Genomic DNA, 21,127 nt, shown 5'->3' with positions numbered 1-21,127 from the left:
AAATCAAAGTTTGAAGTGTTTGGATTACACAGAAGAACATTTGTGAAATGCAGAACAAGTGAAAAGAGGCTAGCAGAGTTCCTGATGCCATCTATAAAGCATGGTTGAGGTAATGTGATGGTCTGGGGATTCTTTGGTGCTGGTAAAGTGGGAGAGTTGTACAGGGTAAAAGGGATTTTGAATAAATTGAAGCCAATTTCCTCTTCACACAGGACAATGTATACCTCCAAATTATGAAAGAACTACTTAAGTTACGTTTTTCCTCAACAAATTAACAGCTAGAATGCCAAAGGTCTGCAATGCTGTATTTGCTGCAAAATGAGCATTCTTTGACGAAAGTAAAGTTTGAAGGACAAAATTATTATTTGAAATAAAAATCATTATTTCTAACTTTGCCAATGTCTTCACTATATGTTCTATTCATTTTGCAACTCATTTGATAATAAAAAAAAAAGGAAAGGAAACGTCTTGGATTTTGCAGAGAGACTGCTGTCTTGTAGGTGTTGCAACTCTAACATCTTGCTAATGAAAGGACAGATCTGTAAAAAAAGAAGTAATCATTTATGTAGACTGAGAAAATGATGCGGATGATCCCAAAGACTTGTATTAATGTTTTTAAATGCTGCCTTACAACCTTAGTTATTTGGGGTGTGTCATACATCATTTTTGAGACTGCACACACAGTACAAGAACTCAATATAGGGAGAAATCTAGTAATACTCCCCCCCCCTCTTTTTTTTTTTTATAAACTCAGCGTGAAATGGGGTCACTTCACAAGGGGGGGGGGGTTTCTGGTTGCACAGAAACCCCCCTCCTATTAGCAAGTGCCTTAAATTATGATAATATTAGCACTGGTATATAATATGATCAATACAGCTGCCAACAAATCAGTTTTAGGGACAGTGCAGAGCTGCTGTACATGCCCTGTGGGAGCAGCTTCTACCAAGTTTGGTGTGTGTGTGTGTGTGTGTGTGTGTGTGTTTGTTTGTGGATCTGAGCACGCAAGCATTGCAATAGACCAGAGAGTAGCTGCCAGGAGGAAGAGACAGGAGCCTTAACATGAGGTGGGAGAATATGAGCTTAGAAAGTGCAGTACTGGTTCTATTATGTCTGTGTATTTATTAATTTATTATGGCATGTTTAACCTTTTCCTTACCACTTATGTTATTTAAATGTTTGAAACAGCCTGTACTATAGACCACTGTTAAATATTAATACTGTATTCAGTGTATATAAAGTCTAATTTTCAGGGCTGCTACCACTCCCCCAGACTCCCGTACTTACTCCAATGTACTGCAGAGTGTGAGACTTTGGATTACATTTGGAAACCCCCCTCAAAAAATCCTGCATTTGCCACTGCACTTATTCTATTACTAGGATCCCTTTCTGCTTCTTGCAAACTATAAAGTTTAAGGTTTGGACTTGTACAAATGTACAAAATACATTATGGTGTTTTTCTTACTCCAGTCCTCAATACAACTTGATATATGGGTTAAACTGGTTCAGTTTGGTGTCCAGAATTTGCTTTCAGAACTGTTTGACAATTTAGATTCTTTGCCCAACAGATGATAACATAACATAACATAGGGATTCATGGTAACGCATGTTTAAAGTATTTTTAATGCAACTGGAAACATTGGTCTAATAAAGTTGGTACTGGTTGGTCATATACATATTTTCTAGGGTGTGGTAGAATACATAAACATTCACCATGTCAATATGGTCTTAATGCCAACAGTCAGTCTAGCAACATGTACAGGAGCACACCATGTCAAATGTCAGCATTCACAATGTCTATACTGACATAAGATCGACTACGTGGGTTTCCACAGGCCCCTTAACTAACCCTTACTACACCAATGTGTATAATCAGGCACTATAGAGTTAATTTTGTAAATAAATCAATACCTAATTAGTATAAATTAGCATATTAAATAGAATAATATACATATAGTATACCATAAATGTAGTCTTTACTACACTTTTTTATTTGGTGGAAAAATTAATTCAGATACATATATGAAACAATAAAATACATTTAATAAATAAATAAATGACCGGTCAAAAAACAATACCTTAAGTCAGTCACAAAGCATAAAACAATTTTTCTCATTACTATACAACTAGCCGCCACGTGCTGTGGTGCCGAGTGCCTTGGAGTGACCAGTTCCTTCCAGCAAGTGCTGATGGTAGCACTCCCAGCTTGTGCTGAGTAGCACTAGCAGTGCAACGTTCTGATAGCTGAAGCAGGTGTTTAGGATGTCCTTGGGAAGTGGATCATCTAGTGACCAGTAAAGCCCATGGGGGTACACAGGTCCGAAGGTCTCTAACGCATTTCAATACTAATCGGGAACTTTATCAGAGTGCCATTGTTGTTTTTTGGACCTTATTTGAACCCAACTTGCACGTTCCTATTGGTTCTCATATAATTATCCAATTACATACATCTGTGTTAATCCACCTCTCTATGGGCCTTATTCTAGTTCTATCTGCACCTGTTACATCTGCCCCCCTGCAGTGCACATGGTTTTGTCCATCTGAGAAGGAATTTGCCTCTAAGAGTGAACTAGAATAAGGCCCTATGTCTCACCCTTCATTAGGATTTTTATAGGTCACCTTTTCTCTAGCAGGCAAATTCTATCATATATTTGCTATTAAAAACGCACACTTTAAGTTTAATTATACTAATAATAATAATCAACAATTTAAATGATGTTCATAGGAGGGAAATCTCAAATAGTCTTAACTTAAAGTCTCAAAAAAAATACTCAAAAAATCTTAACTAAATAATAATCCATTTATGGTTAAATAAACATCACATTTAGGTGGGGACATTTTTTTTAATAACACAATATTTATATTTTCAAAATCTTTAACTCTAAAGTGCTCTAAATCGAATTTGAACTAGGGATGAGTGCTGGGGCCAAAGATTTAGATTTGGTGCCAAGATTTGGATTTGGCTTTGTCGAGCGGCAGTGAAAAGCTTTGGAATTTGATTTTTTTGAAAAATGGTCAAAACAAGCCCAAATCACATAATTTTTGCATTTAATATGTTATTGCATTAACCTCAATAACATTAATTTCCAGCCCTTTCCAGACAATTGTGACCACTTTACACCTTACAATATTGTTTTTAGGGCAAAAGGTTGAACTGAGGTAGCTGGATAACAATGCTAGCCAAACAAGTGTGCGGCACAAACACGTGGCTTATCTAGGAGTGGCACTGTAGCAGCAGACAGGATGGCAGTTTGAAAAAGTAGGCCTCAAAAAGCACATAATGTAAAAAAAAAAAAGTGCAAGATGGAATTGTCCCTGGGCCCACCCATGCACCCTTAGCTTGTAAAAATGACATACACATTGCACACTTGAACACAAACCAGCGACGGCGTTAGTATTAGTAGTAGTACCATATTCGTCACCATGAATGATGGCAGCAACTGGTGCAGGAGCTATTTGTTCCACAGTTTGAAATTAAATAAAAAAAAAAAAAGAGAGGAGATGAGAAGATGTTTCATCTTCTGCGCCTCTCCTCCAAATGATTCTTTAAAAAAAAAAAAAAAAAAGAGAGGAGATGAGAAGATGTTTCATCTTCTGCGCCTCTCCTCCAAATGATTCTTTTGGCCGCCTAGCGGCCAGTCAGGGGCCGGCTTTCTCGGCTCCGGATTGGCCGCTAAACGGCCAATAGAATCATTCGGGGGAAAGGCGCGGAAGATGAAACATCTCTGCGCCTCTCCTCAGTCCGTGTCGGGTGCCGCCGGTATTTCTTATTTTCAGAAGACCAGGACTACTTCGGACTGAAGAGGACGTGATCTTCGCCGGAGGACCTTGGTAAGTTGGATTTCCTTCCACTGGTCCCCCTATGGATTTCTTCGGATCCAGGACCCTGGACTGTTCAGCCCTGGAGCCCCGGACCCAGGGACCTACCGACGGGCTCAAGATAGGTAAGTATCAGTATGTGTGGGCATTGGATGTATTAAAGTTTTATTTTTCTTGTGTGTCAGTGTGTTTATTTTAGTATTTTTCATACTGTGGAACTACAAGTGCCAGCGGGCCCTTTAATGCCCCGCATGCTGGGACTTGTGGTTCTCCAAGTCCCAGCTTGCGGGGGAGGCTTGCTGGGACTCATAGTTCCACAGTATTAAACAATAGTTAAATCTTTCTTTTACACTGAATCAGCTCGATGCCCACCGCCAAGGGGCATCGAGGACAGCACCAGGCTTCGGCCTGGTCAGGTAAGTCCTGGAGGGGGGGACCCCTTTAATGGGGGGGGGTCCCCACTCCCCCAGGGCCCCTGGCCAGGCTGACTGGTCGGTAGGATTAATGCTTTGGCCGCGGGACCTTATATATTAAGTGTCCCCCGGCTGTGGCATTACCCTGCTGGCTGGTTTGGCCTGGTTCTTAAAATACGGGGGACCCCTATTCATTTTTTCAGGACCAGCCCCGGACCTGGAGCTGGTTTAAAAAAAAATAAAATAAAAATCGGGGAACCCCTATTTGCCGGGTTCCCTGATTTTTTAGTACCAGACCCGGCTCTTACAACTTGGTGCTGGTTACGGCTATGGGGGAAACCCCAAGCCGTTTTTCTTTTATTTATTTTTCTATTTTTTTACACACTGAAGCCTGCATGGATTTGACTGATCCGTGCAGGCTAAAGCCAAATATGACAGGAAAATAAAGTGTATTTTCCTGCCTTAAACGCCCAAAAACAAAAAAAGTTGTATTTTCGTATGAAAATACGATTTTTTTTTCCACAAATTTTTCTTAGTACATGTCCCCCTTAATGTTTGTGTGTTTCTAAACAAATGATATACAATACACCACTTTAAAAACAGTTATATAGTTGAAGTGAAGGCTATGGGTTGTATTCAATGTTGGGCGCTATTTCCGACAGAGGAAATAGCACTCGCCACCTATTCAATGCTGCCATTTCCCAAAGCATTGAAGGCGGATTTTGACAAAACAGATCCGAATTTAAAAAAAAGTTGGGAAATGGCCATGGATTGTTTTATTTCTCAACAATCCACAGCCGTTTTCATCGACATGCCCACTTTTGACATGTGGAACATTGATTTCCACCTGTTGAGTTGCAGATGAGCTGCCTGTAAATGGCCCAGGATTTAGACTGCCGGAATCCCACATTGAATACCCCCCTATAGCAGATAAGGTATGGGACACCAGTGGGTAACCAGTATATATATAGAATATATATAGATATATATAGAATACCAAAATACAAGACTGAAAGTAAGGAACTAAAATTTTGAGACATAAACTAATGGTTCTATATGAAACAACTACTGTACCTAACTAATCTATTTTTCATGGATGTCAATACATAGCAGTTGATTGTACTGAGCTACCATAAAACTATTCAAAGTAGTTCATTTGTTCCACAAAACTCATTTTTCCCCTAAAAACTCTTTATACAATACCCCATAATAACGCAACAAAAGGATTTCTTGAGACTATTGCTTATTAATAATAAGAAAAAACAAAGAAACCACATGTACATAAGTATTCACAGCCTTTGCCATGTCCTCCAAATGGAGCTCAGGTGCATCCTGTTTCCACTGAGATTTTCCTACAGCTTTATTGGAGTCAAACTGTAGTAAATTCAGATGATTGGACATGATTTGGAAAGGCATACACCTGTCTATATAAAGTCCCACACATGATAGTGCTTGGCACAAACCAAATATGAAGTCAAAGGAATTGTCTGAAGGCCTCAGATACAGGATTGTCTTGAGTCACAAATCTGGAGAAGGGTACAGAAAAATATCTGCTGATTTGAAGGTCCCAATGTGTACAGTGGCCTCCATCATCCGTAAATGGAAGAAGTTTGGATCCACCAAGACTCATCCTAGAGCTGGCCGGCCATCTAAACTGAGTGTTCGGGGGGAGAAAGGCCCCAGTCAGGGAGGTGACCAAGAACCCAATGGTCACTTAATTAGAGCTACAGCATTCCTCTGTGGAGAGAGGAGAACCTTCCAGAAGGACAACCATCTCTGCAGCAATCCACCAATCAAGTGTATATGGTAGAGTGGCCAGACGGAGTCACATCTTAGGAGGAAACCAGGCACCACTCATTACCAGGCCTATACCATCCCTACAGTGAAGCATGGTGGTGGCAGTATCATGCTTTGGTGGTGTTTTTCAGCGGCAGTAACTGGAAAACTAGTCAGGATCAAGGGAAAGATGAATGCAGCAATGTACAGAGACATTCTGGATGAAAACCTGTTCCAGAAGGCTCGACCTCAGACTGAAGCAATGATTCATCTTTCAGCAGGACAACAACCCTAAGCACACAGAGAAGATATCAAAGGAGTGGCTTCAGGTAAACTCTGTGAATGTCCTTCATTGGCCCAGGCAGAGCCTGGACTTGAATCTGACTGAAAATCTCTGGAGAGATCTGGTAACACTAGAAATGTGTTCTATGTTATTCTATATAGTGTGGCTCAGTAGGCAACTGACAAGACATTTATAATCTTGGGCTCCAGAATAGCATCGGATGAAGCATGCAGGGGTCTATCAAAAGCCCTAAATAGAGGAGGGTGTCTTCACTGGAAGTGAAAACTTTGCTTGTGGAAACTACTGACTATCCTGAAGGTCATCTGTGGATTGTATTACAACCTGTATAAAGTAAATGATTTGTAGAGCGGTCTGGCACGGAGTCATCCAGAATATTAATAATACTAACAAACATAGGAGCCGATTCAGACCCATTTGTTATGGGCCAAATTCACCCCCATCCCAGATGTTCGGGGTTTGCATGGGAGCAAACGGCTATGGCAAGTTTCATACTCGCCGGGCCGTTCATTCCGGGAGGGGAGGAATGGCGGCAGCTGGCCGTTCCCCTACTAACAGCGGTGTGTCGATGCATACTTGGGGCAGGAGGATGACATTATGTCAGCGCCCGCTCCGAAGTTGGAGGACAACAGGCACTAGAAAAAGTCAGTCCAAGTTGACTTTTTAGTGAAGGCAGGAGATATCATTTAATGGTAAGCGACCATTGAATGATTTCTCCTCAGTTTGGCAGCATGCAAGGGAATGTGTTAGCGTACACATCCCCTCACATGTTAGATAGGGGATTCACACAGGAGAGGGTGGAGGGTGTTCGGCCAGGCAGTGTTTACCTGTTTGCTAGGCTGCGAACATATGCAGCCTAGCGAACAGGTCTGAATCTTGATGGGTATTTAAGGATAGTCCCCAAAAAAGATATGTAAGATTTAATCAACAAAAGGTCCCTGTTGTGGTATTAGCGTTACAGGAATAGATTAAAAATACAGCTTCATCTATATCCTTTAATGGTCTCCCCAATCTGGTCTCCTCTGACTGACATACGGGGTGATTGTTTGTTCGGACATGACCGAATCCAGAGTTCTGATGGTCGGTGGACTGCGCATGCGCATGGTCTTTTATGCGCATGTGCAGGTCACATTCATGAGCGGCTTCTGTGACTTCCATAGTCGCCAAACCGTTCACAGGGATTGTGGCGGGGTGGGTGCATATGGCGGCAGAGTCGGTGTCACCCATGGGTACGCCCAACGATTCATGGGCGTCCCCATGAAAACACTGGGCATACCCATGGGAATGCAGGCAGGATGAAGTGTGTCGTGGCGGGCGGCTGGCATCATATGACTTATGTCTTCGTCCAGGTGGCCACAAATAAAAGTCAGTCTCCACTGACTTTTATTTGCGAAGGCAGGAGAAATCATTTGATGATCAGGGACAAGTAAACATAAATTGTGTATGCCAGTAAAGCAGGGATGAATCTAGAGAGGAGACAGCCTTCATTCTCTCACTAGCTTTACCTGCAGTAGACTCCTGGCTAGTGCCAAGAATCTACTGCACTGTACGACTTTCCCAAGTGATTTCTATAGTGTGCATGCACAGATCTCAAGGTGCCTGGATCACGTTTCCGGTGATATTTGTGGTTGCCGATGGAGAGGTAAATATTATCAAGGGGTATAGCATGTGTAGTGTGGGTTTCCCCTAGATGAAACACACACCCTGCACCCAATATAGATATACACCCACTACCCCTGGGTTCCCATGCTGAGTGGTACATGTGATGTCATAGGCCCTGGCAGTTTTTGAATGTGGGGTGAATATACATTTCTGTATATATGTAAGTATGTTTTATTGTGTTTTCATGTCTTGGCAAAGGGCTTTGTTGCCGAAAGGTATATGTGCCGTGCTGCCTTATTATTTGATTGAAAAATTTCCGCCGATTGTGTGAGTTATATCTTCCATATATCTTCCATATAACATTGTAAAGGCACCAGAGTGGATGTCTATTAGTTTTGCGAGTGCTGGACACACATATATATGTGTATATATGTAGATATAGATATATACACACACACACACACAGAAAATAACAGAATACTACCGCGCTATGAGCAGGTACCTAGATACTATCACAAAAGAGGTTGCCAAACCTCTAAATGCTAGAATACAATGAACAATGTAGATAGTCCCTTTAGTTGCGCTCTTACCACATGGACTAATTAGTGGTCAGGGTACAGTTCTTCTTTGATTCCTTTTTTCTTGTTCTTTCCAAAGAGTTTATAACATGTGGAGGGAACAAAAGGAAAATACCATAGTGTAACCAGTTTCACAGAATAAAAGTTCTATTTATGTGGAGATGGGGTCCCCCTTCTGCTACTATGGGTAGTGAAGAGTTCTTTCGTTCTTATCAGGGCACCAGACATAAAAGGTATCTTTTAGCCAAAGAAACACACCACTCAGGCAATCCAAAATATATGCTCACACGGTCTTTAAAAGGGCGGTCCAGTTGCTTTTTAAAAGGCTCCAAAAAATAGTATAATAAATTTTAAGATCAATTTATTTATAAAAGATGTAGAAAGAAACAGGTACCACACTTAGATGGAATACATGGAAAGAAATATACTAAAAGGGCGATATGTGAACCCGGACACGTTCACCCAAAGTAAGTTCAATCCTGCAGTGTGTACCTCAATAAAAGCACCAACGCATTTCGACATATATAATGTCTTCCTCAAGATGTATGTGCATTATATATATATATATATATATATATATATATATATATATATATTATGCAAGGTGGATGAATTATCACCAAAGTCCAATGTTGGACTTCACATGTGGACAATCCTCCCGGGTCTGAGAAGGCAACAAATCTTTGCAAAACAGAAAAATGGGAAGGGGGCGCTTCCTGGAGTATTAACCCCTTCAGTGGTGTTTTTTTGTTTTTTTTAAGGTAGCGCTCCCCACTGGGCGAGTTTTTTAAGGGGAGCATGTAAAAAGACATGGGCAGTAGGGTACGTAAGGGTTTAAAGGCATATGAGGTGTATGTGGGTGGACAGGGGGGAGTAGGGTGTGTGATGGTTATTGGGGTATGGAGATATGTGTTAGGGGGTGTATGTGGGCCATGGAGGATTATTGGCAGCAAGTATGTATGTGTGGAATAAGGGGTGTGGGAATGTGGGGTTAAATAGGGTTATGGAATAGGGCTACTGGGTCAGCCAGTGCATTGCTTCAGTGAAGGTGGTTGGATTTTGTGCTAGGGGGCAAAACAAAAATGTTGCCTAGGGCACCAACTTTGTAAGGGCCGGCTTTGTGGACTCAGCAACAAAATTGTATAAGCGGCCTGGATGAGTCTATGTACACAAACTACTCCTTCAGCATTAACATAGTTCAGAACAGTAACTGCGCAGAGACAACGCTATGAGCTACTGCGTCCGACCCCAGGCCAATACATATTTTGCATATTGCAGTAAACAACACTAGGCTGGCTCTTTATAAGTAATACCTCTTGAAATTAAAACATAAAATTATTCTCTGGTATAAAGAGTTCATTTCTGTACTGTGAAGATCTTCTGTTAACATACAGATTATGATCTGTGATTTTACCCAACAGGCTCTTGCCACAACCCATATGCTGAGCTGCTTTAAACAGGTCCCCACTTGCCAGTTATGTTGTAATAGTTTGCTATTTAAAACCCTTCAGGCATCATCTGCTTCCATCGCATGCTCTGGTGAAATTGTTTCTGACACTGGTGTTCTTTTAATATGGGTTACTATGATATCTATATTAAAGACAACATAGGATACAATTAACAGATTTGTGCATTTCTGCATGTTTCCAAGGAAATTTCCAGTGCCAGGAAAGATGTTTTAATGTCACATTTTTTAACAGCAGGCTGAGTATCCGTCAACCCACTCTAAAGGCGCCTCCAAAAGCCACGAGAAACGCGGTCCTAAAGAGTAACGACTTGCTTTAACTGCTGCAAACAAGCTTTACTATGCTTAGCAACTCTTTCAGCCTATCCATGGAAACTGGGCTTAACCTCCCCTCTGGCCCACCCCCTGAGAATTGTGCAAACAAGGAAGGCCTTAGTGCAGTGGTTCCCAAACTGTGTGGCATGGCACCCTGGGGTACCTCGGGACACTTGCAGGGGTGCCGCAGGTTGATAGTCCAGGACCAAATAAAATTATTTATGGTCATTGTAATAGCCAAAACTAGTGCTTGTCGATTGTGAGATTAATCCTGTACCTTTCGAGAAGGAAAGAAAGATTGTCACATGGAAGGCGCACCTGAAGAATCTTTTTTATAAAATATAACTTTTATTCTTTATTTTAAGAACTGAGACATATAAAAACACACATATAAGGGTAGGACAAGGTAAGTATTAAAAAAAGGGGAATTAGCCCCAACGTAGTGGATCCCCCGTATCCCTCAATCGTATGTTGTGGTTTTTGTAAACTTTTTGTATCAGATTGGGTCAGCGCTTTTGAATCAGTGAGTATTCTTTTATTAATTGGAGGGCAAATAGGTGACTTGGTGTTTGAGTAATTCTATGTGATTCTCAATTCACAATTATCTGAGTCGCACAGTAAGGTAGATTAGTGATTACTGGTGCTGTAAACCCCTCAAGTTTGTCGGCTATATATTATGCTGGGGGTGTTCACTGGCATTCACTTCTGCTCATACAAGTATAAAAATAGTTATGGATCTGTGCCTCTGTGTTTAAGTATAGCTTAGCTTGGTGATACAGCTTGGTGATTATGGTGGTATAAACCCCTCAAATTACCACCAATATTCACTTATGCTCACACAGTGTGTATGATACTGAGAGATCTGTGCCTCTATATGTAGGTGTGTGCACAAGGGGATCTCCCGATCAGTGCTAACAACAGTAGAATGTGCCTCCCGCTGGCTTCTCCCTACATGGGATCTTTTAGATAATAAAGGTGAAGTTTTAATAAACATTGAAAAAATTAGCAAGAACTTCCCATGGTGTGCGTCCACCCAATACAATCCCTTTTTTTCTGTTTGTATGTTATGTAATTATGAGTTTTGTGGATTGTTAATTGTACTAGACTATTGTAATATCACCATACCTCCCAACCGTCCCGGATTCGGCGGGACATTCACGATTTACGGCCGATGTCCCGTCGTCCCGGTACTGCTGACCGCAGTCCCGGCTTCCCGAGATGGTTGGGAGATATAAACCACGCCCCCACGCTCTCTAGGACGTCACTGTGCCTCCAGCGTATGTGCGCAAGCTGCTGGGCGGTCACAGTGACGTCCTCTTCCTATCCAGCAGCTGCCATCTCTGCGCGTCTGAGTGGAGCATCCGAGCATGAAGTCCTGCAGAGCCAGCGAGCGGTAAGTACGGACAGACGGGCGGGGGGGGGGGGGGTTGGTTGGTGTGTGTGTGGGGGGGGGGGAATTGCCAGTGCCTCCTAAGAAGCGACGAGGCTGAAGTTATATTACGACGAGCGGCGAAAACGAGGCGTGGCCGGATTTCGCGTCACCCCGTGAGGCCACGCCCCTTTTCTCGAGGCCACGCCCCCTTTTCGGGAGCGCACACGGCTTCGCCGCGCGAACGTCCCGACCTCCCAACTTCAAAAGTTGGGAGGTATGTATCACTACATACCTGCGTCATCCATATACAGTATGTTTTGACTTTATTTGCATGTACTGTAACAGAATAATTAAAAGAATAAATAAGAAATAGGCAGGAGATTATGGTGTGGCAGAGAGAGGTTTTATATTGTAGTGAGTGCCAATAGATGATGGTAGACACGCCTGTTTGGACACACCCAATGGGCGGTGTTAGACATGCCCAATAGGTAGTGCTAGACACACCCCTTTGACTGTGCACCCCCTAATAAAATGTGCTGCGCACACCTATGCATGGATCCTTATGACAGCACTATTAAGGGGTTGTCCGATTAAACCCATCTAAAAAGATTGTCCCTTAAGATGATAAGGTAGTGTGCAAAGTTTGAAGACAATTAGTTCAAACATGCAAGAGTTATCATGGATCATTGATACACACACACACACACACACACACACACACACACACACACACAAACATTCAATTATTCATATGTAGATTGTTCCAGAAAACCAACATTTTGGAAGTGAAAAATAAAGATGGTCAAGATGAACCATGTCAAAGGCCTTTTGACATCATAAACAAAATGAGTTGTTTATGATTTATTGCTGCCAATACGAATACTGATAGTGAAATTACGGCTGTCTGGTCAGGGTGGACAATGGTTGGTAAAACGAGTTTTAATCTGTCTGCTAGTATTTTTGTCAACATTTTATAAATTGATATTAAGTAACGATATAGGTCAGTATGACCCCGGATCAGACAGGTCTCTACCAGGTTTATGAATCACATTAATTGTGGTCATGTAATAAAGCGGTAAAGAGGAGCCGATAGCAATACATTGTAAAATAGTGTCAATACAGTCGGTTCTATAAAGGTGCCCACACACGCACCGATCCCGGCGGTGCGATGCTGTACGATGGGGGGCGCGCTCCCGCTGCACCTCATCGCACAGTACAAAAAGTATGTGCTGCACATACTTTTTGTACTAGCTTTTTCTAGCATAGCATTGCATCGCATGCACATCGTATGCACAAGGCATACGATGCGATGCTATGTGTGCTAGTTAAGCCCACAACGCACGCCGGGATCGGTGCGTGTGTGGGCACCTTAACAATTTATGAAATAAAGCGGTAAAGAGGAGCCGATAGCAATACATTGTAAAATAATGTCAATACAGTCGGTTCTAACAATTTATAATATTCATTTTTGAAGCCATCCGGTCCCGTAGCCTTCCCATTTTTTTAATTTGTAATTGCGTTTGAAACTTCTAAATGTAGTAATAATAGTGTTTAAGGAAGTGACATGGGTAAAAAAAACCTAAATTATCCCCAAAAAGAGTGATGTCAAGTGTGGGAGTAAACAGGGGAGAGTAGAGAGCTATTTAGAATCTGGTTACCATCTGACATTTTGAGGGGACGCATCACCGGATATGGATCATTAGATAGACAGCAATATGGTCGACAAGCATTAGGTAGACACCATTAGGTCGACATGCATTTAGGTCGACATGGGTTAGGGCGGCAGGGTCATTAGGTCAAAAAGGGACAGGTCAACAGTCAAAAGGTCGACATGGGGTCTTTCACATTTTTTGTCCCGAATGTCGACATGGACACTGAAACGTAGCACTGCGTGTGCTCGCCATGCTTCGGGCAAACTATTTTATTCTCCCACCATGCCCTAGTGCAGGCCTGGCCAACCTGTGGCTCTCCAGATGTTGTGAAACTACAAATCTCATCATGCCTTGCCACAGTTTTGCTATAAGGGAGTGTTAAAACTGTGGCAAGGCATGCTGGAATTTGTAGTTTCACAACATCTGGAGAGCCACAGGTTGGCCTGTCCTGCCCTAGTGGATGGTAGGACATGAAATACCGCCCGACGGCACATGTCGGCTCAAAAACAAATGTTAAAAACCCCATGTCGACCTTTTGACTGTCGACTTTCCCCATGTCGACCTAATGCTTGTGTTTCGACCTAACCCATGTCGACCTTAATGCATGTTGACCTAATGCTTGTCGACCATCATGCTGGTGACCTAGTGACCGTATACGTATCCCACCATAGGGGGTCTTTGTCCCTTTACTAGACTGGTAAGTAAACGGCCAGATTGGTTTCTAAATTGATCAAATCTGTGGTCTCTGAGAAAGGTAGAGTTCATTTCCAAATTTGAAAATAAACCTTCCAACTGTTGCCATATATCAGAACAGTTCCGCCCCAAAATGAGACTACTAGTCTAGTGTACTAGAGCAGAGGTTCCAAATCTTTTTCAAATCACGGCACCCTAGAACTGGGGTAGCCAACCCTAGTCCTCGAGAGCTACCAACAGTGCATGTTTTGCAGGTCTCCTCACAGAATCACAAGTGAGCTAATTAGCTGCATCTGTGTATCTTTTAAAATGTGTCAGTGATTAATGAGTGCAGCTGTGCAGCAGCTAGGTTGTCTGGAAATGTGAACTGTTGGTAGCTCTCGAGGGCTAGGGTTGGCTACCACTGCCCTAGAGCATGGGTCTTCAACCTGTGGCCCTCCAGATGTTGTGAAACTACAAATCCCAGCATGCCATGCCACAGTTTTAACACTCCCTTATAGCAAAACTGTGGCAACGCATGCAGGGATTTGTAGTTTCACAACATCTGGAGGGCCACAGTTTGAAGACCCATGCCCTAGAGCAGTGGTTCCCAACCCTGGTCCTCAAGTACCCCCAACAGTGCACGTTTTCCAAGTCACCCAGCAGGTGCACTCATTATTCAGACACATTTTAAAAGATCCACAGGTGGAGCTAATTATGTCACCTGTGATTCTGTGTGGAGACCTGGAAAACGTGCACTGTTGGGGCTACTCTAGGACCAGGGTTGGGAACCACTGCCCTAGAGTATCAGAATTTTTCCACGGCACCCCTAAGCCCCAAAAATATATATATATATATCAAATTAAGTAGATTGAGTTTATATGTGCTTCTTAGGTTCTTATGTGGTAAAGGGCAGGATTTGGTTCTGATTGTACACATTTTATGATTGGCAGCCACCAGCACTAGTTTTGTCCAGAAATAATTGATCATAAATCATTTGAATTGGTCCTGGACGACCAACCCGAGGCACCCCTGCAAGTGTCCCGAGGCACCCCAGGGAGCCTAGGCACACAGTTTGGGAACCACTGTACTAGAGGAATCAGCAACAATGACTCATTTAACTACAGTAATCACTCACAAACTCAGATGGTTTCGGGATTTTTTAAGTACATTACTCTGAAATCATGAAACATTCCTATTAACAAGGGTTACATACCCTCCCGGAATGTCCTGAAGGGTCCCGGAAATCGGGTCAACCTCCCCACTCCACGTATGCAAGCCTCCCGGAATCCGGGCAGCCTCTTGCGGCGGGAGGTCTGTGGGAGCAAATGTAAATTGCATCACTGTAGCCCCTCCTCCCCCCCATATTTGCAGCAAAGTGTGTGCTTACTTGCCTACCCTCACATTTTGTCCCCCTCCCTGCACCCCCGGGAAGGTGGGCAAGTCTCCTGAATTGTAGCCCCTGCCCTTCCCCACTGCATAAATTTCCGAATTCCTCGGGTCCACGGGGAGGGGCTAAAATTATGCAAATCGTGTAATTTCGCATCATTTTAGCCCCTCCCCCCATCCACGGTCCCACGAATTAATGCAGCTGCCGGTCTTGGAGGCGGGCTTGGTGACGTCAGCCCCACCCCGCCCCCAAAATGAAGCCACATCCAGCCCCCTTTTACTCCTCTCCGGGTTTTAAAAAGTCGGCATGTATGGGCGTGTGTCTTTTCTACAATATGTAATGTGGGAGAAGAACATCAAAATGTGAAGAGACCTTCTTGGACCTCAGAATAATTATAATTTTGGGCACTTGTGTAGTTTCATGGCACAGGCGTGCGCCTGCTCTAGCTTTGAATCCTGGCAGCTTGCCAAACTGCCTTACTTCTCTAAGCTACGTTAGTTACCTTTGTTTTCAGCTGAGCGTCACCTCTTTAGTCAGCAAAGATAGTGTTTTTAGCTGCAGTTATCGTGTCCCCGTGACCACCTTAGTTAGCGTAGAATAGCGTCCCTGTAGTCGGAGGCAGCGTAGTAGCGTCCCTGTCGGAAGCAGCGTACAGTGTTTCTGCGGACAGCGTAACATAGTCAGTCAGAGCAGTACGCAGTTAGCGTAGTCAGTCAGCTGTAGGATTGTGTGAGAGACTGACGTACATGATGGCGAACCTGACTATCTTCTCTCTGCCCCAGACAGAGGAGGAGGCGGTGGCATTCCTGTAGGGCCACCAATTCCTGCCACACACCCAGACCTGCCCCAATGGTCACCCCATGAGGCTCAGTGTGAGGGAGCGGATGTGGCACTGCCATATCTGCAGCTGCCGGAAAAAGGTCAGCATCAGGACAGCGCAGTGGTTCAGTGGGCATCATCTGACATTTGCCACCCTGATCCGCTTTGTGTACTGCTGGGCTGAAGAGATGACCAGCATCCAGTTCTGCGAGCGTCACCTGGGCATATCGCAGAAGACAATAATTTGATGCGGGAGGCCTGCACTGTTAATCTGCTATCGCAGTCTCACCAGCGCATTGGTGGCCCAGTCACCATCATGGAGGTGGATGAGAGCCTCTACGTCCAGCGAAAGAGCAACTTTGGCCGCATGCTGCCTCAGCAGTGGGTCTTCTGGGGCATCTCAAGGGAGACAGGCCAGTGCTTTATCACGGCAGTGGAGAGGCGTGATGCCAGCACACTAATGGCTGCTATTGAAACCCACGTGGAACCGGGTACCACTATCAACAGCGACTGCAGCGACACGCAGCAGTTGGAGCAGGCTGGGTAGCAGCTGGCCAGGGTGAACCACCGGTACCACTTCGTGGATCCGGACCCTGGGGTTCACACCCAAAATATCGAAAGACTATGGGGATTGTGCAAATGGCGCAATAAACTCCTGGACTCGTATCTCCAGGAGTTCATCTGGAGGAAGAGCGTAGGTGCAGAGGACCCCTTTAAACGCATCCTGCACATGCTGACCCTGCTCCCCCAACTAGACAAAGTCAACGCCGCAGAGCCAAAGTTGACAGCGTCCACTTCAGCAGCTGCTTCCAGTTCAAGTGCGGATGATGGCACTGCAGTTCCTTAATAATGACTTCTTTCTAGATTTTCTTCTTTTTTATGTCTTTTATTGTTATTAAAATTAATTGTATCGTTACTTAATCATTTTTTCCTCATTCATCTTCTTTATCATTCACTAAAAAACTGTTAACACATGTCATCATTACTGTCTCAGGTGTATGATTTTGCAGGTGTGAATGTGTTCCTGAAACACCCCCACCATCCAGAAGTGTGGTGAGCGCAGCGACCTTTTCATACCCCCCACTATCCACATCGGCGTGGAGTTCATTTTATAAACTGTGGCAAAAGCCAACGTGGATAGTGGGGGTATGAAAATTTCGGGAGGACGTGTACCGCATCCGCTCGCCACACTTCGGGATGGCATGGATGGTGGAATAAACAAGGTCGTTATGTCGACTAGTGTCATTGTGACCAGGTTTAATAGTGTTTAGCACTATGTACCCCTATACCCAACTAAATTTAGACGCTTTGGCATCTAAATTTAGAGTTTACATTTTAGACACCCCCTTTGTTAGCGGTGTGCCGGGCTGTCTATTTCTCTGTGGAACTACAGGTTCCACAATGACCTGTCAGCGCTGGGCTTGCGCAGAGTCACTACGCCGTGAAAGTACACAAGTAAGGCAGCTGGCGAGCTGCCAGAATTCAAAGCTAGAAAGAGTGGGCGCGCGCTGGCGTAAGGCAGTTTGGCAAGCTGCCAGGATTCAAAGCTAGAGCGGGCGCGCGCTGCCGCCGTGAAACTACACAAGTACCTAATTGTTTGTTGAACTGAATCATTGACTCCATACAGATGAATATACAAAAAGGTAGAAATAGTCGAATTAGCGCTGATGTTGTTCCCATAGAAATAAAGTCAGTTTGATAAATCACAAATCAGTACAAAATAATGTCACCAATGGGGTCCAAGATGAATGGGAATCCTATTTTATACGGATCCTCAATAAACCACGTCCTCTCAGCAGTGGAGTACAGTATGAAATGACACAAAAAAGAAAGTATAGTGCATAACTTTTTAAACAGGGAGTTTTAATAAAAGATGTGCACTTACAATTTGAAGAACAAATAAAAGCATGGATTTAGTAATAGTCATTTCATACTGTACTCCACTGCTGAGAGGACGTGGTTTATTGAGGACCCGTATAAAATAGGATTCCCATTCATCTTGGACCCCATTGGTGACATTATTTTGAACTGATTTGTGATTTATCACACTGACTTTATTTCTTCGGGAACAACATCAGCGCTAATTCGACTATTTCTACCTTTTTGTATATTGCTCACACCAGGTGGTTTTTGAATGTCACCTTAATAGTTGATAAGCAGCTTTTGTGTTATGCGCACCTGATCATCAAGCGCTTTTTGTTCTCCATACAGATGAAAAAAGTGCTTTTATACTGTATTTTATAGAAAAAATGTGTATTAAACCTGTTGAACAGTGATTTGTACATTGTTACTATGGTTCTTCTTATTGGATTTGGTGGTGGAATACATACCAGGGGAGCACTCTGTTTTCTTCTATCCATTCTTTTTCCCTTTACCTCCCCCACTAACAGGCGGGACTAACGGAATTACTGCCCAGCAAATAGCCCTATAGCGCATTGAAGGGGTACCTCTTTTAAGTACCTAATTTTGTTCACATATTCATGTAGAGGAATGCTAGTCAGCAAAAAGAAATTACTAGATGCTTTTAAAAATGTAACAAATGGTTGATAAATAAAAAGTAAAAAAAAAAAAACGTTTTCCAACAAATCTGCATCAGTCTTTATTATCTTTTATTTTTAAGACACTAGATATAAGGCTACAGCATGAGACACATGACTGGGACATAGTTTTGCCAGGAAACTAGGAAGGACAAAAGGGGAAGAATCGGAGGAGGGATAGCAAGGTACTGTGGGCCTTATTCTAGTTCACTCTTTCTGACAAAATCCTTCTTAGATGGACAAAACCATGTGCACTGCAGGGGGGCAGATGTAACTTGTGCCGAGATAATTAGATTTGGGTGGGGGTTTACTTCAAAATGAGATCTATAGTGCAGTGTAAAAATAAAGTATCCAGTATTTACCCTGCACAGAAACAAAATAACTGACCCAAATCTCATTCTCTCTGCACAATTTACAGCTGCCCCCCCTGCAGTGCACATGGTTTTGTCCATCTAAGAAGGGGGGGGGGGGGGGGCAATGCTACTGTAACACAAAGTATTGATGAAAAAAATGGAGGCCCTTTGGGTGATTACAGAAATGGAGGAGAAGGATACTATTCACACTGGGGTAGACTTTAAACTACTTGATGTAAATTTGGAGGGGTCTTTTGCTAGTTCAGCTACAAGTGACATAGTTCTAATTTCCTTACAGGGAGCATCCCTTAAGTTGGAGGTGGAGCCAACTCACGATGACATAATATCTGGTCAGGCAATAGAGCTAGATTATCAGAGAGATAAGGTGGCCATACATCAGAAAGACCGGTTTTACAATCATGATTGTGTCCAATGTCCCTTCAATTCTCTGGCAGTCCTTGGTGGTTTTGGACACACAATGTGCTCACAGTCTGTCATACTATCAAACTGCTGCATGATTGCAGCTTCATTTAAGTAGGGGGCTGGCCTACTAGGATCAAAAGGATAGGAGTACCAAAAAAATCCAGTTTTTTTATTTTTATTTTTTAAATTTACAGGTTGCCAGCATCTACCAATCTACTCACATCTGCTGTGTTATGCCATTATTAAATAGCCCTAATGAAGCAATCGTCTGAAAACTGTTTTCAGAGTAGTGTCAGAATTGTGCAAAAGGACATCCACCGCTCTCTTCAGCCGCCTGCCCGTTTGCCGCTTGGATACATCTGCGGCTCCCAGCATCTTCACTACCATGGGTCGCCTGGCAGCTGCACCTCTCTTCTCTGCTAGTCAGGGAGGGAGTGTCACATGACTCTGGTTGTATGAGCCATCTAAAGTCCGATTGCATGTCCTTAAAAGCGCATGCAATCTGCTCTCAATCCCAACTGATCTGACATGCAGCACGTCAGATCAGAGGATCAATCCTCCAATCTCCCGGGGTTAGGGAGATTGTGTGATTGTATACACACAATCCATTGAGTTTGTATGATTGGGTGCAATATCTTTCTGATGTATGGCGATAGATAGATAGGTGTGTGTGTGTGTGTGTGTGTGTGTGTAGAACTTTGGAACCAGTGATCATTATAGTTTAGTATAAAGACAAGGTCCAACTCCTGTCACACAAAAAACAAAAAGGTGTTGGATTTTAAAAATAGACTGCAAAAATAAGAAGATGGTTGAGGAATTCATTGGTGGATTACAGGAATTTGACAGAAGTGATTACAGGTGGGAAAATCTAAAAAGTGCAATATTAAAGGCAACAGACCTGCTGATGATGGCTAGAGACAGTAGAATACTAAGGAGTATAGCAGAACTCTGGAACTACAATATATCACATTACCTCACTGCCCCACTACATTGAGATGCCAACATAGACCCAGAGACGTTACCTGTACGCTGCTCCATGGCTTGTCAGCAGCTTCTTCTCTGACAGATGGGTGCCAGATGACCTCCCGACAGTCGGGATTCTGACAGTCAGTACCCTGACATCGGAATCCCAACTGTTAAATGCCTGTCAGTCAGGATCCTGACTTACAGGGGCTATTCTTCGTCTTGTGGTGTCCACAACCCCCATAAAGGGAGAATAGAACCTGTGGCGAATGCAGCAAACCCACAAGGGGCTTTGATGTGCTCACCCCCCTACCAGTCAGGATTCCAATTTCAGTATACTGACCACCGGAATCCCGACTGCCAGGCCATCATACCACATCCTGTCATATTGAGAACAGGCAATGGCTGCATTCACACCACACCCTGTCAGATTTATAACAGCCGTTGGATGCATTTGCATTACAGGCGACCCGGGTCTCAACATGGAAAAAAAAACGATATCGAGCTCGGTCGTAGTCCCTGGAATTCAATAACATGTTTTAAATAGTTATCTTCGCTAAATATAAAACCCATTGCAAATAATAAATGTATACAATCAGTGCATCTAATAGGCACAACAGGAATTGTATTATGCAAATAATCAATATTAAAGAATAAGGTAATTTCCAGGTAAAAGTTGC

General features: G+C 43.2%; 1 protein-coding gene across 3 annotated transcripts in view; it reads right to left on the bottom strand.

The window, feature by feature from the left end:
- The window catches only part of CSDC2 (cold shock domain containing C2), a 51,392-nt gene that overhangs the window by 28,193 nt on the left and 2,072 nt on the right, over positions 1-21,127 (bottom strand). The window lies entirely within an intron of this gene.

The sequence above is a fragment of the Crinia signifera genome, chromosome 8, assembly GCF_055691185.1.
Source record: "Crinia signifera chromosome 8, ASM5569118v1, whole genome shotgun sequence".
Taxonomy (NCBI): Eukaryota; Metazoa; Chordata; class Amphibia; order Anura; family Myobatrachidae; genus Crinia; species Crinia signifera.
This window is presented reverse-complemented; position numbering and strand designations above follow the sequence as displayed.